This window comes from Triticum urartu, chromosome 2A (genome assembly GCF_056163025.1).
Source record: "Triticum urartu cultivar PI428250 chromosome 2A, HENAU_Tu73, whole genome shotgun sequence".
Classification (NCBI taxonomy): domain Eukaryota; kingdom Viridiplantae; phylum Streptophyta; class Magnoliopsida; order Poales; family Poaceae; genus Triticum; species Triticum urartu.
In genome coordinates this window covers 389,669,239-389,692,646 of record NC_141874.1, presented here as the reverse complement: position 1 = coordinate 389,692,646, position 23,408 = coordinate 389,669,239, and positions in this window count along the sequence as shown.

The following is a 23,408-nucleotide window of genomic DNA, read 5'->3' as shown; positions in this document are numbered from 1 at the left end:
AAAAAGAAAAAGAAAAAAAGATGAAGAAAGAAAGAAAAAAATGAAAAAGAGAAAATAAATAAACAAAGAGAGAATGAGCATTGTTAGTATCCTTTACCACACTTGTGCTTCAAAGTAGCACCATGTTTTTCATATGGAGAGTCTCCTATGTTGTCACTTTCATATACTAGTGGGAATTTTTTTCATTATAGGATTAGATGCACACCCACTTAGTTTTTATACTGAGCTTTCATACACTTATAGCTCTTAGTGCATTCGTTGCATGGCAATCCCTACTCCTCGCATTGATGTTGATTGATGGGCATCTCCATAGCCTGTTGTTTAGCCGCATTGATGTGAGACTTTCTTACCTTTTGTCTTCTCTATATTTACCCCTATCATCATACTCTATTCCACCCATAGTGCTATATCCATGGCTTGCGCTCATGTATTGTGTGAGGGTTGAAAAAGCTGAAGCGTGTTAAAAAGTATGAACCAATTGCTCGTCTTGTCATCTGGGTTGTGCATGATAAATACTTTGTGTTAAGAAGACATAGCATGACAACACTATATGATTTTGTAGGGATAGCTTTCTTTAGCATTGATATTTTGAAAGACATGATTGTTTGTTGGGATGCCTGAGTATTGATGTCTTTATGTCAAATAATATACTACTGCTTTGAATCACTTATGTCTTAATATTCATGCCATGATTATATATATGATCAAGTTTATGCTAGGTAGCATTCCACATCAAAAATTATCTTTTTTATCATTTACCTGCTCGAGGACGAGCAGGAATTAAGCTTGGGGATGCTGATATATCTCTGTCGTATCTATAATTTTTTATTGTTTAATGCCAATATTATACAACTTTTACATACTTTTGGCAACTTTTTATATGATTTATTGGATTGACCTATTGATCCAGTGCCCAGTGCCAGTTCCTGTTTTCTGCATGTTTTTTGTATCGCAGAGTATCCATATCACACGAAGTCCCAATACAATAAAATTTTAAGGGAATTGTTTTGGAATATATGTGATTTTGGGAGTTGGAATCACCGCAAACGAAGGCCCACACAGCCCACAAAACACCAGGGTGCACTAGAGGCCCCTGGCGCGTGGTGGTGGGTTGTGCCCTCCTCGAACGTCGGTTGGAGCTCTACTTCGGGCGCAAGGGAGCTTATATCCGGAAAAAAATCGTGTCAAAATCTCAGCGCAATCGGAGTTACGGATCTCCCGGAATATAAGAAATGGTTTTTGTCCAGATCTGAAGAAGGCAAAACAGAAGAGAACAGAGGGGGAGATTCAATCTCGGAGGGGCTCCCGCCCCTCCGCTGCCATGGAGACCAAGGACCAGAGGGGTAACTCTCCTCCCATCTAGGGGGGGGGGGGCAAGAAAGAATAAGAAGGAGGGGGCTCTCTCCCCCTCGCTTCCGGTGGAGCCGAAGTGCCGCCGGGGCAACTATCGGGGCGGCGATCTACATCAACAATCTTGCTACCATCAAGACCAACTTTCTCCCCCTCTATGCAGTGGTGTAACACCTCTTCTCCCTGCTATAATCTCTATTTAAACATGGTGCTCAACTCCATATATTATTTCCCTATGATCTATGGTTATCCTATGTTATCCCGTGGGTTAATCGTGATCTTGGTTGGTATGATTGGATATTTTATTTATGGTGCTGTCCTATGGTGCCTCCATTCTCGCGCAAATGTGAGGGGCCCCCACTGTAGGGTGTTGCAATATGCTCATGGTTCGCTTATGGTGGGTTGCGCGAGTGACAGAAGCTTAAACCCGAGTAAGTGGGGTATGATGTATGGGAGTAAAGAGGACTTGATACTTAATGCTATGGTTGGGTTTCACGACGTTAATGATCTTTAGTAGTTGCAGATGCTTGCTAGAGTTCCAATCATAAGTGCATATGATCCAAGTACATAAAGTATATTAGCTCATGCCACTCCCTCATATAAAATTGCAAGAATAATTACCGGTACTTGTTATCGATTGCCTAGGGACAAAGAAATTTCTTGTTGTCACAAACCCTTTTACTAAAAACCTAACTTTTATTATCTTGCAAAGTACTTCTAGTTTTATTCTTGCAAAGTAGTTCTAGCATCACACCTACGAAATAGTTTCATACTTGTTTTTGGTAAAGCAAACGTCAAGTGTGCGTAGAGTTGTATCGGCGGTGGATAAAACTTGAGGGAATATTTGTTCTATCTTTAGCTCCTCGTTGGGTTCGACACTCTTATTTCTCGAAAAAGGCTACAAACAACCCCCTATACTTGTGGGTTATCACTATGAAAATGGCCCAATAGATTAACGGGCCACAAACAGGACGTCTGTAGCCATGGGCTAAATTTGGCTCACAAGAGGAACATGCCAGTAACGGACCGTAAGAGAATGCTGGACATGAGCCCACGAACATATGGGCCCTTAGAAGGCCGAAAGATAACACAACTAGAAATAGCCCAATGGAATAATGGGTCATTAATGGGTATAAAGCGATACATTATTCATTATGGGCTAGCTTCACCATGGGTCATTAATGGGCCTAGGGTTACAAAGGACCTCATATGGGCCAAAAGACATCATGCGCCATACATGGACACGGCCGAGATGATGTTACTGGGCCTAATTCATATAGGCCGTAACGGGTCGTGAGTTAGCGGGCTGTAAATGGGCTATATGCGAATGGGCCGTTAATAGACTTTCTGTGGGTCGGCCCACTACCTTTTGACCAAGTCAAATGGGCCAACCTTTTCACCTGAATGGTCCATTGTAGGGCCGTGCCACGTGTCGATGTATCATAGGCGCCTCTCGTCCAATGAGTGGATGACATCTGTCCCAACGCTGAGCCGACACGTGGTTCCTCTGGCCATTGCAAATTTTACACGTGGAAAATCCCCGTTGGTCCAGGCTATTAATGGGTTATCGGATTCAAATGGGAACCTGATAGCTTAACGGTGACCCATTATGGTGGATGCCACATGTTGGTTACTCTTGACGAAAACACTTCCATGACGCGCCTTTTATCATCATGGAAGTGGACACTTCCGTGATGATAATTTCAGTATTGTCATGGAACACTTCTACGACAGCCCAGGTGTGACTATCTTGATTCTATCATAAAATCGTCATCGATGTACATGCACGACAGAAAATGTGACCTACTCACATATCATCATGAATTTTTTTGTAGTGACACCACCCTTTTCATTCATATATATTTGGGCCACATGCTGGTGTGGTTGTCCTCTGACCCACACGTTCTTTTTTGCCAAATGGTGCTATATGAAATAGAAGACGACGCGGATGACGCACAACGGACACGGCTGCACTGGCTTAACCGTGTGTGATGCTCGTGCCCTGTAAAATCACCATGACTTCGCAAGCACGAGCAAGGGTGAAGGGGGTAATGTGTGCAGGATATTTAGGATGAATTCCATGTCTGCGTCTGAAAATTAGGATGAACCATGTGCGATAGACCAGCTAGCAAGAAATCTAAAAACAAACTATCCGCCTTGAGCGATGCAAAAAACGATGGTTCTGCGGCTTTTCCTTATTATCATACAATATTATTATTTTTGGACCGTGTGCGGTCTTGGTTACTCCTTCCCACTTCAATTCCTTTACCCAAATTTTAGAATCTGTGGTATTTCAACTGTCGTCCCCACTCCTCCACCACCGACCTTACAGTAAAATTCCAGTAGCCGAGGCATTTGAACCGTCGCCCTCCCTCGTCCACCACCATTACTAAAAATAATCAGTAGCCATGACGTATCCTCAAACACCACCCTGCCCCCTCCACAGTCCACCCCACCCTCTCCCCTCCCCACTCAAACCCTAGCTCGCCATCGCCGCCACCTCAAACCCCTACTGGTCTGCTCATGCCTCCTAGCTTAGATATAAAGTTCAGGTTACCCAGCGATTCGCATATCCCCACAGCCCTGAGTTTTTAGATGAGGCATGCGGTGCCCGTCCCGCTAGATTCACATCCCCTACTCCAGATAGTCGCAGCCTAAGCCTGACCACATATCCTGGGGAGCCCAATGAGTGTATGGCCAGAAGGAGGTTTATCATGGCCTCTCCGACGAACGAAGGGGAGGTGGCCGCCATTCGTCCCGGCCTATCGATCCCGGAGCAACACCTCTCCACGGAGGCCGGCGAGGATGTTGACTGCGTTGCCATGCTAAAGGCTTCACTTCACTGGGCTCGCGTATTACTGTATCTCGGGAAAGCTGGCTACGACATCACGATTGTCAACAACGATGATTTCACACGGGCCATGTCACAGGTTAAGTGGTCCATCCCCAACCCTTCTGGTTCAACCAACGTCGATCTCTTGGAAAGCCCTGCCGCTGGTCTCCTCCGCCACACGGTTAAGGATTTACAATCCTTGTACATCATCGAGCCCATTTTGTCATTTCCGAACAACATGTACTACGGCGGCGGCTTGGGATCCCCAACCGCCAAGTCAGATCTCATCGACCACGACCACGAGAAGCGCACCCACAAAGGCTCTTCCAAGGTGAAACATCCCATCTGCAACATTAGGGAGCGCACCATGGGCTTGTGCTCTTCCGAGTGGAAGGATCCCGTCCATGACAAGTGAGGCAATATCGTATCAGCAAATCTAACTTTTTCTAGCTAGCCAACCCGTACACTTAGTTGTAGTAGCTTTTGCCATGCGGTGTTTTAACTGTGGCATGTTTAATTATTTTAGTTATCCAAAATGTAATGTTGAATAGGGCTATGTGATGTTTAGGTATGAATTGTCCACTTTAGTTTCACGAATGGCTATATTTGGTTGTTTATAGTGAGTAGATGCCTTGTTTATCTGTATTTGGTTGTTAGGTTGGTTGCAATGAGCATTTGTCCAGTTATTAAGCAAATGCCATGTTAATCTGTATTTGGTTGTTAGGTTGGTTGCAGTGAGCATTTGTCCAGTTATTAAGCAAATGCCCTGTTAATCTGTATTTGGTTGTTAGATCGGTTGAAGTGAGCATTTGTCTAGTTTTCAAGCTGATGCCATGTTTATCTGTATTTGCTTGTTAGGTTGGTTGTAGTCAGCATTTGTTAGGTTTTCAAGCATATGCCTTGTTTATCTATATTTGCTTATTAGGTTGGTTGCAGTGAGCCTCTGTCTAGTTTTCAATGGCTATATTTGGTTGTTGTAGTGATCATATATACCTTGTTTATTTCAGTTATTCACAATATGATGTTCACTATGTGCAAGCGGAACTATGCAGTTCGATTTCATCAATACCAGTTTGAACGGCTATATTTGGTTCCTGTTATGCCTGGTGTAGTTAACACATGATATTTATTTCAGTTTTACACATTTATCCAGTGTGATGTTTAAGCATGAGCTACTTCTATTCATTTTCAACAATAACAGTTTGAATTACAATATTTGGTGGTTATTAAGCCTGTTGTAGTTAACATTCCCATCCATTTTTACCTAGTTTAATAGCATGCTGAAACCAACTCATTCAAGCTATCATTTGGAGATGATGTTGTTTACCATGGCTATATTTGTTTGATGTTAAGCTTGTTGTACTTATCATGCCTTTCCATGTACTTATGCAGGACAACAATGGGAGTGGCAACATTTTGGGCTGAGGTTTGTTTCATCCCTCAGCTTGTACTCCCCCTGGTCGTTACATAATGTAGTGCATATCGATCCATGCCTGGAAACTTTTTAGTTTCTAATATTGAGTTGTTGCTTGTAGGTACATATGTCGCCCGCAAAGATCCACGCATCGACCCTTTTTGTGTATGGGGCAATGAGATATTCATGAACCAACACCAAGTGAGAAAACTGATACAAATTATTAGAAAAAAGATTCGAACGGTGGCAATTAAATTATTAGTTTACGCTCTATCCAACACAATAGTGAGCTGTAGGATGGTAACTACGAACTCTGTAGCCTTGTCCTTTTACTGCCCATAATGATTTGTTAGACAACAATGTCTGAATCTTTTTTGTTTGCAGTGGTTCCCAAAGCAGTTTACTCAAAATTACCTCACAAAATACATGATTGGTGGACATGCAATGAAGGTTAAAGTATTTCATCGAGACTACAATGAGCATCGAGAATTCCTAATGAAGACAACGAGGGATGGGTGGGCGACCATCACAAGGGGTTGGCCTAGAGTCATGCACGCATTGGGCATAGAGGAGGGTACAATATGGGTGTCGGTGTCAAAACTGGCCGATCTCGGGTAGGGGGTCCCGAACTGTGCATCTAAGGTCGATGTTAACAGGAGACAAGGGGCGCGATGTTTACCCAAGTTCGGGCCCTCTCTATGGAGGTAATACCCTATGTCCTGCTTGATTGATATTGATGAATATGAGTATTACAAGAGTTGATCTACCTCGAGATCGTAATGGCTAAACCCTAGAGGCCTAGCTTGTATGGCTATGATGATGAGTGTGTTGGGTTCTACGATAGGGTACGTCGACTACAAATTAAAATTTTCCTACGCACAGAACAACCAAGAACATGCTACGAGAGATGGATCACAGTTCGTTACCACTAGAAGCGCATTGCCATGTAGCAGAAGAAGAGTTGGGGCAGCGCGTCCGCATGGATGGTCTCCTCCTCGTCCGATCTCCCTCGTGCAGCCGGTAGCGCAAGTGCACCACCTCTAACGGTATCCGCGCGTGCAGGAGGAACGTAGTGCGGCGGACTGCTAGGTCCAATCACACAACCGGCGGCGAGTGGAGGTGTTTATTCGCAACACATGCAAACCCTAGTGACAGCGCTGAAGCGATCAACTTTCGTGAGTGTGCGACACCTCCACTTTATATAGGCGTCCGTCGCAGGCTCAACACTTGGGCCTCGCACGGACCCTAAAGCCCATAAGTCTACTCGGCCACAATCCGAATACATCTCGGATCACATCCGACCAATGTCCTCGGATCCGACCTCGTAGGTTCCTTCCCTTAAGAGCGTGACCCCTTAGGTTCAAGCCGTCTTGGTCGCAGTTCGGATCACCTCCGAACTGAACAGTTGGTAGCGGCCTCTAGCAAGGCATGCTGAACACCAAACAGACTATGAAGCTGGTTAGGCAAACCTGTACATCATACTTTCATTCCTTTTGCCACACGATATATGTTGTCGGGCTCAAGGCGAGTATGTCATCCTTGTGCTAGCCTGACCTCTTTCTTTTTCTAGTGATGCCGACCACAAACCAGATTATCTCATAATCCTTGTCGCATGGCCATGCTTATCCTGGTCGGATCACATGAGGGGCCCAGAGTATATCTCTCCTGATCGGAGGGGCAAATCCCATCTTGCTCGACCATGTCTCGCAGCATGGGTCTGGACAAGCCCGAAACCTACCTTTATAACTACCCAGTTACGAAGTAGCGTTTGGTCGGCCCAAAGCAAGTCTGTCACCATCCCGAGTACATGCGTCAGCTCAGGTCTTAGGACATAGAACATATGTTGTACACGAGACTCATAGATGACATATCATTGCGTCTCATTGTTGGGTCTGCCCGACTCGGACCTTATCTCGACTCGAATCCGACCAGATCCTTCCAAGTCCGTATTATCCGGTTAGCATCCAATGCTCCATGGCTAGTGAGACCAAGCCATCGACCGTGTCATATGCTAGTCTAGTTGGCTGCACGTCCACACAGCCCTTTTGACTAGGGACCTTTTAGGACAGTCATCATACAATGCATAGTCCCACAAACAAGTCACGTACTTGCTGATACACATCATTGATAATGTCCAAGGATTATTTTTATTCATAAACACATAGGAAATATCATCATACATGATTGCCTCTAGGGCATATCTCCAACAGAGTGTCCTATCCGGACTAAGTCCTCTGGTTTATATAGACACCGGGAGGATCTAGGGTTACACAAGGTTGGTTACAAAGAAGGGAATCTACATATTCGGTCACCAAGCTTGCCTTCCACGCCAAGGAGAGTCCTATCCGGACACGAGTACAGTCTTCGGTCTTCACATCTTCACAGCCCATCAGTCCGGCCCATGGCTAACAGGCCAGACGCCCGAGGACCCCTTAATCCTGGACTTCCTCAGTAGCCCCCGAACCAGGATTCAATGACGAGTTGTTCGGCACGCAGATTGTCTTTGGCATTGCAAGGCGGGTTCCTCTTCTGACGTCCTCCAAGTAGGGTGTTCGGCTTTCAATTCAACGCTGCACCCCTCGGCTTCTATGCATTTATGACTTCATCTTCCACATGTCGGGCGAATGTGGATAGTCAGGGTATTTTTTGCAAATATCACCCTAGCCCTGCAAGAAAGAGTGTCTATTTAATGAGATTGGATCTCAGATCCTTTCAACATCACGCGGAGAAAATCCTCAGGCACTGCCAGGCAAAACCATTCCAACGTGGCCAACATTCCTAGCTCGTCTTCCCGTTCCAACCTAGAGAGGGGCGAGTGGGAGAGGTGCTCCAAGCCCCACAGCCAATTAGTGGAGCTGCAAACGCAAGGATTTCTTCCTCCTACAGATTTGGTCCCTGTTCGAGCAGGATAGGCCTCCTTCAACGGAAAAACCCAGGCGGAGGATTTCCCCAATATTTCTACGGGAGAACGAGTGTGCTTCGTCCCCTATCTGCTGAGGGGCGTGGGGTTCCCAATTCACCCATTCCTTCGAGGGCTTCTGGAGTACTACGGCCTACAGCTACATAATTTTACTCCGGCCTCCGTTGTGCACATCGCGGGCTATGTCGCTTTATGCGAACTATTCTTGCGTTGCGAGGCCCATTTCCATTTGTGGAGAAGACTGTTCTGCCTTGTCTCTTGCAATCATGGTGGGTCAATTTTTGAAGTGGGAGGAGCCGAAGTGTGGCGCATCGCCGGGACCGGATACCTGTCCGGCACGCCGAAGAAAGCTCCCGAAGAGTGGCCGTTCGAATGGTTCTACATCGACGACGTCGCTTTACCCGACCCTGTCTACATGGGCCTCCCCGAGTTTTCAAATGCTCCGCTGAAGAAACGCCATAGCTGGCGCCCTCGGAGCCTCGAGGAAGAGGATAGCGTAGATATCAGCCTGCTGTTGGGCAAGATTAAGACGCTTGCCCAGTCCGGATTGTCAGTAGCCGAGGTGATGGTGATTTCGATAACGCGGGGGTCCGGCTACTTCAATACAGAGGGCTGCCCATGTAGCAGTATAACAAAGAAGACGATGCCTCACGCTATGGCCGAAAGGGCCCAAAGACTCCTGCCATCCTAGCCAAAATATTGGCCGAGCTGTATAAAGGGGAGAAGGAGGAGTTCACCCGTCTCCAAATCCGAGACGGGTTTTCCATGTATAATCCTCCCAGCTGGGTAAGGTTTAGCCCCACTATTTTATTCTTGTCCCTATTCTTGACAGGCAGCGTCTTATCTTGCTCATAACAGGAATGGCGAAAGGCTGTCGAGGAGATCCATGACCCTGCCCCTCAGCCGGAGAATCGCAACCGAGATCTTGACCTCGGATATGAGGAAGATCCGGACATATTTGTGGAGCTTGAGGATGGAGTATTTTATCAAATGAGCTACGACGGTACATATGTACCCATTATCGCCGATTACCCCGGACTCCTTCCTGCTTCATGCATAAGTAATCCGAAGACACCTTATCCAAAAGAGTTTTCTCATTCCTCCTTACCCACCGCACAGTCATGTGCTTAGAAGGGGAAGCGTTCGGCGCGCCATGCTGCCCCAGGAGCGTCTCCGAAGAGAGCGTCCCCCATACAAGGCAAGCCTTCCAAGAGGAAGGCAAAGAAAGATACGGCCGAACCTTCATCAAAGAGGTACGAACTTGCAAGTATGCACCTTGGCAGTCACATCCAACTGTAACCTTTCCATTTACCCTTTATCAGGAAAAAGATGTGCCGGACTATATCCAGGGGTCCGGCAGGTCATACTTCCCGCGGCCAAGATTCAAATCCCGCCATGAAGACGGGGGCTAAAGCAGGGGTGATGCCGGACTGTCCTCCAGCGGAGGATTCAGATGATGTATTCGTCACCAACTCGGAAGTGGAGAGTGCCATGAATCATCGGCGCCACAGGGCCATTTTACAAGACCCTGGCTTTTCAGATGAGTCATTTAGCGCCTTCAACTCAGCCGATGCATATATCTGAGCTTCTCGAGACGGGCTTAACAGAGCCACAAAACAACATTTAAAATATGTGCATGTAAGTTTGTTTTGTCTGACTATGATAACCATATACCAGTAACCCCCGAGACTTAAAGTAGTTGAAACAACTGATTTAAGGATCAATGTACAACCAGGTGCTTACGGAGAAGAACACCATGTTAACTCAGGAACTAGAAAAGTGTCCGCACCAACTGTCTGCTGCCAATGCCGAACTGGAGAAATCCAAGAAGGCATCCAATGGTAATGTTTCCCTCCATCGAGAAATCATAATTGTACACTAACAATGCTAATCTGGTTGCTTATCATTGTATTGGATCATTAGACCAACTGCAGGAGCAGCTGGACGCCACTCGAGGCGAAGAACATGGAGCTAAAAAACTGCTAGCAGCGGGTGAGCGTGTGTTAACAAAAGTCATTCAGGAGAAAAAGAAGCTCCAGGATTCGAACACCAAACTGGGTGAAGAACTGAAAGACGTGCGAGCTCAGCTAGCTGACTTCATGAAGGACAACAAAAAATTGCAAGATGGCATATTCAGTATGTGACCGCATTTATCTTATAACAGTTTGGAAGTAACAGTAGCTGATATAGCATTGATTGCAGGTATATTGATGGGCCGTCCTGAAGAGGAGGTGTCCAGATCATCAAGTGATCTTCTATAAGAGCTGTCGTAGTTGCACGAGCGAGCTCGGGCTGGCAATGCGGAGTGTAGCCAAGGCCTTATGGCCATCCGACTCCCCTCCAGGGAGTATGGAGAAGCTTGTAGAGATGTTCAAGGGAGCGCGGTGGCGTATCCAACTATGGAAGATATCGGCCTACTGGGAGGGTGCTCGAGAAGCCCGTGCGATGATAAAAACATGGTATACCAAGCTGGATCCAAATCACATGGCCCGGGTCGGACCGGTAGGGTCAAATGGGGAAGAAATTCCCGTTAGTTTAGTATATGGCCAAGTAGAGGTGGCTGCTAGATACTCCCAACAGGATTGTAAATTAGACCGCCTGTTGGACGGTATAGAGGAGGAAGTTTTTGAGTCCTAGGTGACTATGTACTTTCCTTCTAATTGGATAAAAACAATTGTCATGGCCGACCTTTTCGCTTCGACCTCTGGACCCGAAGGTGCGGAGTGTTTCCGAATACCCTTACGACAGAATATACCGGGGTATGCATGGGAACCAGGCATATGGGGTCATAGTTGCTTGAACAGACAATGTGTATCCGGCTAGTTATGTTATATTACATTATGTAAGAAACATCTCCCAGAGAGAATAGTTCCGTTAAGGGTTCCTTTCCCTGGGTGTGCATGCATTTAATGTGCATGTCCGAACTGTGATTAAAAAAATCGCAGAACAAGTAACTTCTGGGGTTTCACAATGAAGTGAATGCAAAAACATCTTTAATTCGCTGACCGAATATTCCCTTAAGAATGCTAGCTTTTGGCTTCACCCAGTCTGAGGTACACATCTGGATGACCCGGCAGTAACAATCGCAGAGGTGCTCCCTTTATGCCCTAGCCGAACTAACGGGAACGTAGGGCATAAGCACAGGAGCCAGGCAACCCAGCTTGGCCAAAACTTAAGTCATATTGATGCATATAGTGGTGAAGAAAAGGTACATATTGAAAAACATATATGTGGTGAGCTTGATGCTCAAAGAATAATAGCAAGCTTCTGTACGAGAATCCCCCAGGTATAATGGACGTACATATGCAGAGGTGTACGCATCAGGTTAGGATGGTCTAGCCGTACTGAAACCGTAAGGCTAAAGAGCAAAACGAAAGAAAAAGATAAAAAAACAAAAAGAGAGAAAAAATAATGTTAATAACAGGAGGGAGGAGACAAACACGGTAGTTTGGCGCTAGGCATAAAATCGTCGTAGTCTGGCCGCATTCCAGGGGTTCGGCTCCAGGTGATTGTCTGACACATCACGCAGGCGGTACGCTCCACCGGTGAGAACTTCGTCAATGATGAAGGAACCCTCCCACTTGGGCTAGAGTTTGTCCTTTTTCTTCTCCGGCAGGCGTAGAACGAGTTCACCAACGTTATAAGTCTTGGCCCGCACTTCTCTGCTTTGATACCTGCGAGCCTGCTGTTGATAAAATGTGGAACGGGCTTTTGCGACGTCACGCTCCTCCTCCAAGGCATCTAGGCTGTCCTGCCGAACAAGCTTGGCTTCTCTCTCTTCGTACATGCGCACTCGAGGTGAGTCATGAATGATATTGCAGGGTAACACTGCTTCTACATCGTACACCATGAAGAAAGGTGTATATCCGGTAGTGCGGTTGGGCATGGTCCGCAGCCCCCAGAGTACGGAGTCAAGTTCCTCCACCCAGTGCTTGTCTGATTCTTTCAAAGACCGCACTAGTCTACGTTTGCCACTCATAATAAGATCATTAGCCCATTAGACCTGACCGTTTGTCTGCGAGTGATAGACCGAGGCGTAATCGAGTTTAATACCTAGATTAGCACACCAAGTTTTCACTTCATCGGCTGTGAAAGTAGAGCCATTATCGGTTATTATGCTGTGTGGGACACCATAAGGTGTACCACGCAGGATATAAAGTCTATTACCTGCCCCGCTTCGGCCATTTTGACTGGTTTGGCCTCTATCAACTTAGTGAATTTATCCACCATGACCAGCAGGTACTTTCTCTTATGGCTTCCTCCTTTAAGGGGTCCAACCATATTGAGTCCCCAGACCACAAAAGGCCAAGTGATGGGGATTGTTTGTAAGGCAGTGCGGGCATATGGCTTTGGTTCATGAAGAGTTGGCATCCAACACAACGTTGGACAAGGTCCTGTGCATCTGCTCGGGTCATCGGCCAATAAAACCCTGTACGGAATGCCTTGCTAACAAGGGCCCGAGCTTCGGCGTGGTGACCGCCGAGCTCGGCGTGAATCTCGGCCAAGATCTTCCGCCCTTCTTCCTCGGAGATACATCTTTCAAGAACTCCCGTAGCGCTTTTCTTATAGAATTCTCAATAAATCTCCGGTAGTATCCTATGAGTCCAAGAAAACTCCGGATCTTTCCAACTATTGTTGGGGCTTCCCACTTGGTCACGGTTTCAACTTTAGCGGGATCTACTGCTATACCTTCTCCAGATATAACGTGTCCGAGGAATCCTACTTCCTTCAACCAGAACTCACATTTCCTAAACTTGGCATATAATTGATGTTCTCTGAGCTTTCCAAGTACCAAACGCAAATGCTCCTTATGCTCCTCTTCATTTTTCGAATAAACTAGGATATCATCAATGAACACTACGCCGAACTTATCCAAAAACTCCATAAATACTTCGTTCATTATGTTCATAAAATAGGCAGGTGCATTAGTCAGACCAAATGACATAATGGTATGCTCATACAGCCCATACCTGGTGGTAAAAGCTGTCTTCGGAATATCCTGTTCTCGAATCTTCAACTGGTGGTATCCTGATCGCAGATCAATCTTGGAAAATACCTTAGCTCCTTGCAATCGATCAAATAGATCGTTGATCATTGGTAATGGGTACTTGTTCTTGATCGTTACTTCATTCAATCCTCGATAATCAACAACCATCCTTAACAATCCATCCTTCTTCTCAACTAGAAGTACTGGCGATCCCCAAGGTGAAGAACTTGGGCGAATATATCCCTTATCCAGTAACTCCTTAATCTACTTCTTAATTTCCACCAAATCATTTGCTGGCATCCTATATGGTCTCTTTGATATTGGCCCTATGCCTGGCAATAGCTCAATCAAGAACTCAATATCTCTATCCGGTGGCATGCCTGGCAACTCTTCTGGAAATACATCAGGGAAATCTCTTACCACTGGTACTTCCTCCTGCACAACTCCTGTTAGGCAATTTACTTGGGCCCTCTTTGGCACATGCCGGGATACATACTTGATCCTTCTCCCTTCTGGGGTAGTAAGCAGAATTGACTTACTAGCACATTCAATATTCCCTTCATACTTTGATAACCAATCCATGCCTAATATCACATCCAATCCTTGAGATTCCAATACTATTAGGTCTGAGGGAAAAACATAGTTACCAATCCTTAATGGTAACCGATCACACCATAGACTAGCCACATACTCTGCTCCGGGCGAGGTTATTAACATGGGTGACCTAAGGGCTTGGGTTGGTAGGTTATACTTATCCACAAATCCCCTTGAGATGTATGAATGCGATGCACCAGTATCAAAAAGAACGAGTGCAGTAAATGACTTAACCAAAAACTTACCTATTACTGCATCGGGCTGAGCTTCAACCTCCTCCACGCTAACGTGGTTCACCTGTCCCCTGTTGAAAGGGTTCGGCTTCTTCCCAGAACTTCCATTGGCATTTTGGCCTTCAGGACATTCGTTGGCATAATGTCCGGTCTTCGAACACTTATAGCAAGTGACTTGGATCAAGTCCTTCTTGGCTGGGGTTGAGGGGTTGGTGCGGTTCTGGCCGTTGCTTCCTCCATTGCCATTACCATTCTTGGTGCCATTGTGATTGTGCGAGCTACCTCCTCCATGGGTATGTTGAAAATGTCCTCCCGGTCTAGGGGTAAAACGTGGCTTCTGCTGAGCTCCTGAAGTGTACTTTCCTTGTCCATACTTCCTCTTGCGATTCTCAATTTGCTGCTGCTTCCCTTCAATCATAAGAGCACGATCTACCAACTCCTGGTAGTTGTTGAAAGTGGCTACCATCAACTGCATGCTCAACTCATCATTCAGTCCTTCCAGAAACTTCTCTTGCTTAGCTGCATCCGTAGCGACGTCGTCTGGGGCATAACGTGCTAACTTACTAAATTCCTCCACATACTGGCCAACTGTCCGTCCTCCTTGGCGCAAGTTACAAAACTCATGCTTCTTCATGGCCATAGCTCCTGCTGAAACATGCGCAGTATGGAAAGCCTGCTGAAATTGGTCCCATGTGACAGTGTCGACTGGGAAGGTGGCTGTGAAATTCTCCCACCATGATGCTGCGGGTCCTTCTAACTGATGTGCGGCAAACTTCACCTTCTCCGCATCTGTGCATCCTGTTGTGGTCAACTCCCTAACTATCTGCTCGGTGCTACTGGAAAACACCGGCGGATTCAGCCTAAGGAAACGGGCTAAGTGGTCAACAGGTGGTGGTGGTGGGTTGTTGTTGTTGTTCCCCTAATTCTGATTCTGGACTAGCAACTGCATCAATGTGTTCTGCTGCTGGATCAACTGGGTGAGCTCCGGTGGGAAAGCAAACCCGGTGTCACGTCTCGGAGGCATCTGTGGGTTTAGAAAAGATGAGATATAAGAATAGAGGGGGTCTAAAGAGAAAACACTACCCATATGCACATGAGGCAAAAGCAAACAATTCACTTCAATCAATCAAACAAGGGCATACAATCGATCTATCTATCACAAAAGTGCTCGGACTACTATATTTACATGGTGGACTACTACTACTGATGAGGTGGTCTACTAGAAATATTCTTCAGTCGTTGACTCCATGATATCTGCTCCAGCTTCATCAACATAGTCATCATCGCTACTGTCTGGTTCCGAGTCGGTGCCGTCGATGATGATGTAGTCTTCCGGGCTAATCTCCTTGGGTTCTTCGTCTTCATCTACTGGTGTCGGGCCTACCATAAATATTCCAATCTTCTTGATCAGGTCGTCATTCTTCTCCACCAATACTTCAATTTCCTCTCTTAATCTCACGTGTAGCCTTGAGTTCTTCCTCCAGTTCCTTGATTCTAGTCTTAGCCTTCTTTAGATCTATCATGTCGGCACACATCTGGTTCTCCTGGCGTCGAATGTGCTGGTTTAATTCCTGGATAAAAGCTGCGATTGATCTATCCTTCCTGGTGTTGATCATCTCCCAGTGCTCATCTCGGCGCCCACAAATCTGGTAGATAGTATCCTTGAGATCCTTGCGGTAGACTTCTCCAATGCGTCCCATGGCGATGTGAGCTGCCATGCTCATTCCCAGACTCCAAGTTGGTGCATCAAATGAAAACTCTATGGGCTCAGTGACAGGCATGAACGTCCTTCCTGGAACTTGAACTTGAATCATCCAGCACTCTTCTTCAGGTAAAGTGGCGTTGTAGGTTCCCGTGAAGCTTGGTACTCCTATGTTCAGGTATCTAGTGACTTCCTTCAAGTGTGGTCCAAAGGGTGTATCTTCATCCGGTTGTGTGAACTCGTTCCTTGCATCCGCCATCCTAAAGAGTAGAAAACATGAGAAGTCAGAAGAGAAGAGAGTGAATAGTGATCTAGGGCTTTTAGCTTAGTGGTCGTGTCCTACAGTCAGCGTGTGCTCTGATACCATCTCTGTAGCGACCAGACCTTAATCAGTCTGATCTCTGTGCTCCGGTGTCATCCCTCGATCAGTAATGCTGACACCACACAGTACTTGGAGGATTTATAGCAGAGTAGCAATCACACACTTATTACATCGGGTGTCTCAAAAGAGAACTTATTACAATAAATAGGGTTTAAGGCCATCTAATAACGATAACAGCGGAAGGCTTGGAAGATAAGTGAGTCCATCAACTCCAACGGCATCATTGAGTATAGAACCACGACCTAAAAACATCTTAATCGTCGTCTGAAAAGTCTGCAACATTAACGTTGCAGCCCGAAACGGGTCAGCACATGGAATATGCTGGCAAGGTAACACATAGAGAGTAATGGAATGAAACAACTATACTATATGCATATTTGGCTGGTGGACAAGCTCTATGGTTACTACTTTGCGTAAAGCCAATTTTTCCCTACTTCAAAGGAATAAATTTAATTACTATCATGGTGGTTGTTAAACATTGAGAATGGTTGACAGCATTCTCAATCCCAATTAAGCATCATCATTAAACATAACCCAACAAAATTAATTTAGAGTAACATGTTGAGATTCACATGAAAATCCAGGTACTAGATACTCAAGATGTCCATAACCGGGGACACGGCTAACCATGATTAGTTTATTACACTCTGCAGAGGTTTGCGCACTTTTCCCCACAAGACTCGATCGCCTCCGTTTGTTTTCTCGCACTACATGGTGTTTGAGAAGACGGATGACCGAGACATAGTCTTTCAGAAGCGCTAGCACCTTACGATCGGGTAGACCGTACCACCTACATCCCCTACATCTGCTAGTCTACCACTGTAAGAGTTCGCACAACTTAGTCAACTATGCTAGAGCCCATAATAGCTTCTGGGTGCACACGGAAGTTTCTAGTATGAATAGTCTCATGATCCCTATGAGCCTGGGTGGCGGTCCAAAAGAAAACAGGGAAGTCCTGGAATACCCAGGTGCCTCAATCCACCCAGATGTGTGTTTAAGTTGCCACCTTAGATAAACCATTAATTAACAATCTCACATCTGTCATGGATTTCACTCACCCAATCCACGTCTACTAGCATAGCATGGCATAATAAGAAAATGTAGAAGTAACTCCCAAAGGTTTGATAATAAACAGGTAATAGGTACTACCTCATCTACTTCCTATCCCACAATTTAATTAGATCCTAATCATGCAATGTGTGAGGTTTGATCTAATGCAATAAAACTGCGCAGTAGAAAAGGTATGATCAAGGTGTTACTTGCCTTGCTGATGATCCGGGAAACCTAGCGATTCGAAGTAACAGGCGGCGCACTCCGGATACTCTATCGCAAACAAAAAACGGGCATACAATAAGTACTCATCTAATGCACAGGTAAAACTCAAATAAGAGATCTAACCAGAAGGTTCAACTTAAGAACTCCGGTTGGCAAAAAAATCAAATCGAACGAAGCAACGAAAGTCAAACGGCGAAAGAAAACAACTTCGTTCTAGTAATCTGGATCTAGGGAAAATTTTACAGTAGCGAAATCTTGTTTAAGTTGGTTAAACGGATAGAGGGTTTCGAGACGAAACTCTAGGCGCTTGAATCGCCTGATTCCGATAAACGAGCGAAAAGTTATACTAAAACAAAAATCGGATCAGGAATCGTGATCAGAAAATAACCGCGGAAAATCCGAGAAAAAGAAAAACGACGAACGGATTAACGAATGAACGTTCGTTATCCAGATCTAAACGATGAACGTGTTCGTTTAAACGAACAAACGAGCGAACGCTCGCTATTTAACCTAAACCGAAAAAAACCGATCTAATAAAAAAACGAAAACTAAAAAAACGAAAATAAACCGACGGAAAACCGATCGGTTTTCTAAAAAAATGGCCGACGCGGATTACGAGGCGGCGGCAAACCTCGGCGAGCGTGCGGGCGGGGCGGCGGCTCCGGCGGGCGGCGCGGCAGGGCGGCAGCGCGGCGACGGTGGGCGGCGAGCGGCACGGCGGGGCGGCGGCGGAGGCGCGGGTGCGGGGCTGGGGCGGGGCTCGGGGCTAGGGTTCCCCCCCCCCCCCCGGTTGGGCTGGCTTATAAAGCCCCTACGGGCCGGGAGTCCTAGTCGGACACGGCCCGTAGGTCGGTTCCTTTTTTTTTTAAAAAAAATCCGCTTGGAAGAAAAATAAAAAGGAATACTAAACGGACTCCAAAAATCCCGAAATAAATTTTCCCGGGCTTCTAAAATCAAGCCCGACAAAGTGAACATTTATTTGGGCCCTAAATGCAATCTTGAAAAATGCATTTTTTTACTAAATTCAAATAAAACACCGAAAAAACTCCGGAATAAAATCTTATTTGATTTTATTATTAAATCCTCAATATTTCTTTATTTTGGGAAAGTCATTTTATTCCCTCTCTCATATTTTTGTAATAGAAATAATTGATGATAAAATAAATAAAATCAAATGATCCTATTCTCAAAATTTGAGAAAACTCAAATATGAAAATAACGAAATCCCCAACTCTCTCCGTTGGTCATTGAGTTGCGTAGAATTTCTAGGATCAACCAAAATGCGAATAAAATATGATATGCATGATGATCTAATGTATAACATTCCAAATTGAAAATTTGGGATGTTACAACCTTGTAGGCCTTCGAACGCCGGACAATGCAGGAGGCCTCATTCTGGTCCTCGAGAAGCTCCTTCTTGTTAAGGTAGGCCAGGAAGGGTTCGGTCCATGGGGCAATGACTGCCATGATGAGATGCGCCGATGGTGTTATTTCGGTGGCTGAGCCTCCAGTGATGTTAGTGTTTTCGGAATCTGGGGTTATGTTCGGATCCAGGCTAGTGTTGTCGTTTTCCCCCTGCCACACCACGGAGGGCTTAAAAAGCCTTTCCAGAAAGATATTAGGTGGGACGAGGTCGCGCTTAGCGCCGATACGAGAAAGAACGTCCGCTGCTTGATTACTTTCTCGGGCCACATGATGGAACTCGAGCCCATCGAACCAGGCCAACATTTTTATGACTGTGTTACGATAAGCTGCCATCTTCGGATCTTTGGCGTCGAAGTCTCCACTTATTTGAGATATGGTGAGGTTTGAGTCCCCGCACACTTCTAGGCGTTGTATGCCCATGGGGACAGCCATCCGAAGACCATGCAATAAGGCCTCGTATTCAGCTGCGTTATTGGAGTCTGTGTATAGTATTTGGAGTACGTACTGAACGAAGTCTCCAGTAGGGGACGTTAAAACAACGCCTGCTCCTGGCCCTGCCAGCATTTTGGAGCCATCGAAATACATAACCCAATTGGAATATGTGCCGTACTCTTTAGGGAGTTCGGCCTCTGTCCATTCGGCGACGAAGTCAGCCAGTACTTGGGATTTAATAGCTCGACGTGGTTTGTATGTAATATCAAATGGAAGGAGCTCAATGGCCCATTTGGCAATCCGGCCCGTGGCATCGCGGTTGTTTATAATGTCATTGAGTGGTACTTCAGAAGCCACCATGATCGAACACTCCTGGAAGTAGTGACGGAGCTTTCGGGATGCCATGAAGACCGCATATGCTATCTTTTGATAATGGGGGTACCAAGATTTGCATGGTGTAAGAACAGTGGATACATACTATACTGGCTTCTAAAGCGGGAATTTGTGTTCGTCCTGTTCTCGTTCGACGACGAGCACGACGCTCACTACCTGATGTGTTGCTGATATGTATAACAACGTCGGTTCGCCGACGTTTGGCGCGGCCAGGATTGGGTTGCTCGCAAGAAGGGTTTTTATTTCCTCCAGTCCGGCTGTTGCCGCGTCCGTCCATTCGAAGCGATTGGTTCGCCGTAGAAGACGATAGAGTGGAAGTGCCTTTTCTCCCAATCTGGAGATAAAGCGGCTTAGAGCTGCCACGCAACCCGCGAGCTTTTGGACTTGTTTAAGGTCTATCGGCGTAGCCAATTGTGACAGAGCTCGGATGAAGCCCAGCAGTTTCCCGGCGGGGACGCCGAACACGCACTTTTCAGTATTAAGCTTGATAACATATGCGCGGAGGTTATCAAATGTGAGACGTAAATTGTCTATTAATGTTTCGACATGCCTGGTTTTGATGATGACGTCGTCCATGTAAGCTTCAACTGTCTTGCCAATCTGCTTCTCCAGGCATGTTTGGATCATGCGTTGGTATGTGGCGCCGGCGTTCTTGAGCTCGAAGGGCATGGTGTTGAAGCAGAATGGCCCATATGGGGTAATGAATGCTGTTGCAGCTTGATCAGACTCCTTCATTTTGATTTGATGGTATCCGGAATATGCATCCAGGAAACACAGTGAGTCGTGTCCTGCCGTAGCATCAATGATTTGATCAATGTGGGGGAGGGGGAAGGGATCCTTGGGGCAAGCCTTATTGAGCTCTTTAAAATCGACGCACAACTGCCAGGATTTGTCCTTCTTTGGTACCATCACCAGGTTTGCCAGCCAGTCCAGATGTTTTATTTCTCTGATGAATCCGGCCTCAACTAACTTGGCTAGCTCGTCCCACATAGCTTGACGTTTAGGTTCAGAAAAGCACCGCAGAGTTTTCTTGACCGGTTTGTATCCTTTTAATATATTGAGGTTGTGTTCGGCCAGCTCGCGTGGGATTCCTAGCATATCAGAAGGGTGCCAGGTGAATATATCCCAATTTTCGCGCAGGAACTCTCGTAGCGCGGCGTCAACCGTTGGATCTAATTGTGCTCCGATGGATGTTGTCTTCTTGGGGTCCGTTGGATGGACTTGGAATTTGACTATTTCTTCTGGTGGTTTGAAGGAGGTGGATTTGGGTCATTTGTCTAGGACGACATCATCCCTGTCCACCGTAGAGTGCAGTGCAGCTAACTCTTCGGCCGCGAGGGCTTCAGATAATGCCTCGAGGGCCAAGGATGCAGTTTTATTCTCGGCGCGGAGTGCTATGTCCGGATCACTAGCTAGAGTGATTATACCGTTGGGCCCATGCATCTTAAGCTTCATGTATCCGTAATGGGGTACCGCTTGGAAGCGCATAAATGCATCTCGTCCTAGGAGGGCGTGATACCCGCTATTGAAAGGGGCCACTTGGAAGGTTATTCTTCGGACCGATAATTCTCCGGCGTGCCGAATACCACGTCGAGTGTTATTTTTCCCACGCACCGCGCCTCCCGACTGGGTATAATTCCTCAGAAGGTCATGCTGCTTTGCTCAATGCGGCTCCGGTCTATTTCCATTTTGTGGAGTGTATCTTCGTAGATGAGGTTTAGTCCGCTGCCGCCGTCCATAAGGACCTTGGTAAGCCGAAATTCATCCACAATTGGACTGAGGACCAAGGCGGCTGGTGCTCGGACTGTCCTGTATTTTGGTTCGTCACCGGCATTAAAAGTTATAGCCATGTCGTTCCAAGGGTTTATTGTTTCTATTTGACAGACTTCGGCGAGTCCGCGTAGTTCTCTCTTGCGCCTATTGTTGGAGGCGAATGTCTCGAAGACCGTCAGTACTTTGGGGGCGTTGTCCTCGGGGGGTGTTGTTCTGGGTTATTCTTGGTGAGGATATCCTCGCCGCTCTTGGCCACTTGCCGGAGTATCCAACATGCTCTAAGGATATGTGTTGGTATGCTATCCGGTGTTGCGTGTATTTTGCATGGCCCATCGAGCCATCCTTCAGAACGGTTTCGCGCCTCATACTGGACTTGTATTTCTTTACTATTGAACCGGGCGTGTTGCATGGGTGCGCCCTTTTCGCCTGAATGAAGGGTTGAGTGGGCAACGATGATTCCCAATGAGTTGCTTGAGTTTTCCAGGCGCTTTCCATTGCACTGTACTTTTGTACGATGGTTGCCAAGTCGGCGAAGTGTAGGATGCAACGGCGGTTGATGGCACTGAGGATTCCTTCCTCCCTGCAATTGTTGCGGAACACTGAGATCTCTTCCTCGTCGCGGCAATCTTTAATCTTGTTTTTGACAAGAAGGAATCTGGCCCAGAAGTGGTGGACTGTTTCCTGAGATTGATGTTTTATGATCATGAGAGCACTTGTATTCGGGTGGGTGGGTGGATTTAAATCTGAACCCTGCCCCCGTTTTGGATCTGGAGTCTGAAGGTCTTCCGAACTTAACAGATCGGGCTCCAGGATGTCCACTAATTTCTTAGGCCCATCGTCCGATTCTATGTTTGGAGGGCAGGATGCTTCACCTCGGGTAGGTGTCCGGCTCTTCGAGACCGGAGATCCGGACATAGTCCGTCCTCAGTATGGAGGAAGAGTTACCGACTCGCCCCTCGACTACAGCTATCTAGTGGTGATCGGCGGAGATTTGATTTCTCTCTGATCGGGTTTAAACCCAATCTGATCGTAGTCTGTAGCGACCCCCAGGGCAGCGATGCGATCTAGGAGTTCGTTTAAAGACGAAAGCTCTGCTGGATCCATCTGCTTGGAGTGTTCGGAGTTGATATGAAGGGCGTTTTCGATGACCCGAGAGGTCATCATCGGCTTAATGACCGAACAGGCGGTCATGGTAAAGCCGCCAAGCTGGAGGGTTTGGCCTGGAGCCAGGTTCCTCCGGCGGTGATATTATCCTTGAGGACAAGGCGAGACATCGATCTTGTTGTCGACGACACAGTGGAACTCTCAATGAAAGCACCAATGTTGGTGTCAAAACCAGCGGATCTCAGTTAGGGGGTCCTGAACTATGCATCTAAGGTCGATGGTAACAGGAGACAAGGGGCACGATGTTTACCCAGGTTCGGGCCCTCTCTATGGAGGTAATACCCTACGTCCTGCTTGATTGATATTGATGAATATGAGTATTACAAGAGTTGATCTACCTTGAGATCGTAATGGCTAAACCCTAGAGGCCTAGCTTGTATGGCTATGATGATGAGTGTCCTATTCGGACTAAGTCCTCCGGTTTATATAGACACCGGGAGGATCTAGGGTTACACTAGGTTGGTTACAAAGAAGGGAATCTACATATTCGGTCGCAAAGCTTGCCTTCCACACCAAGGAGAGTCCTATCCG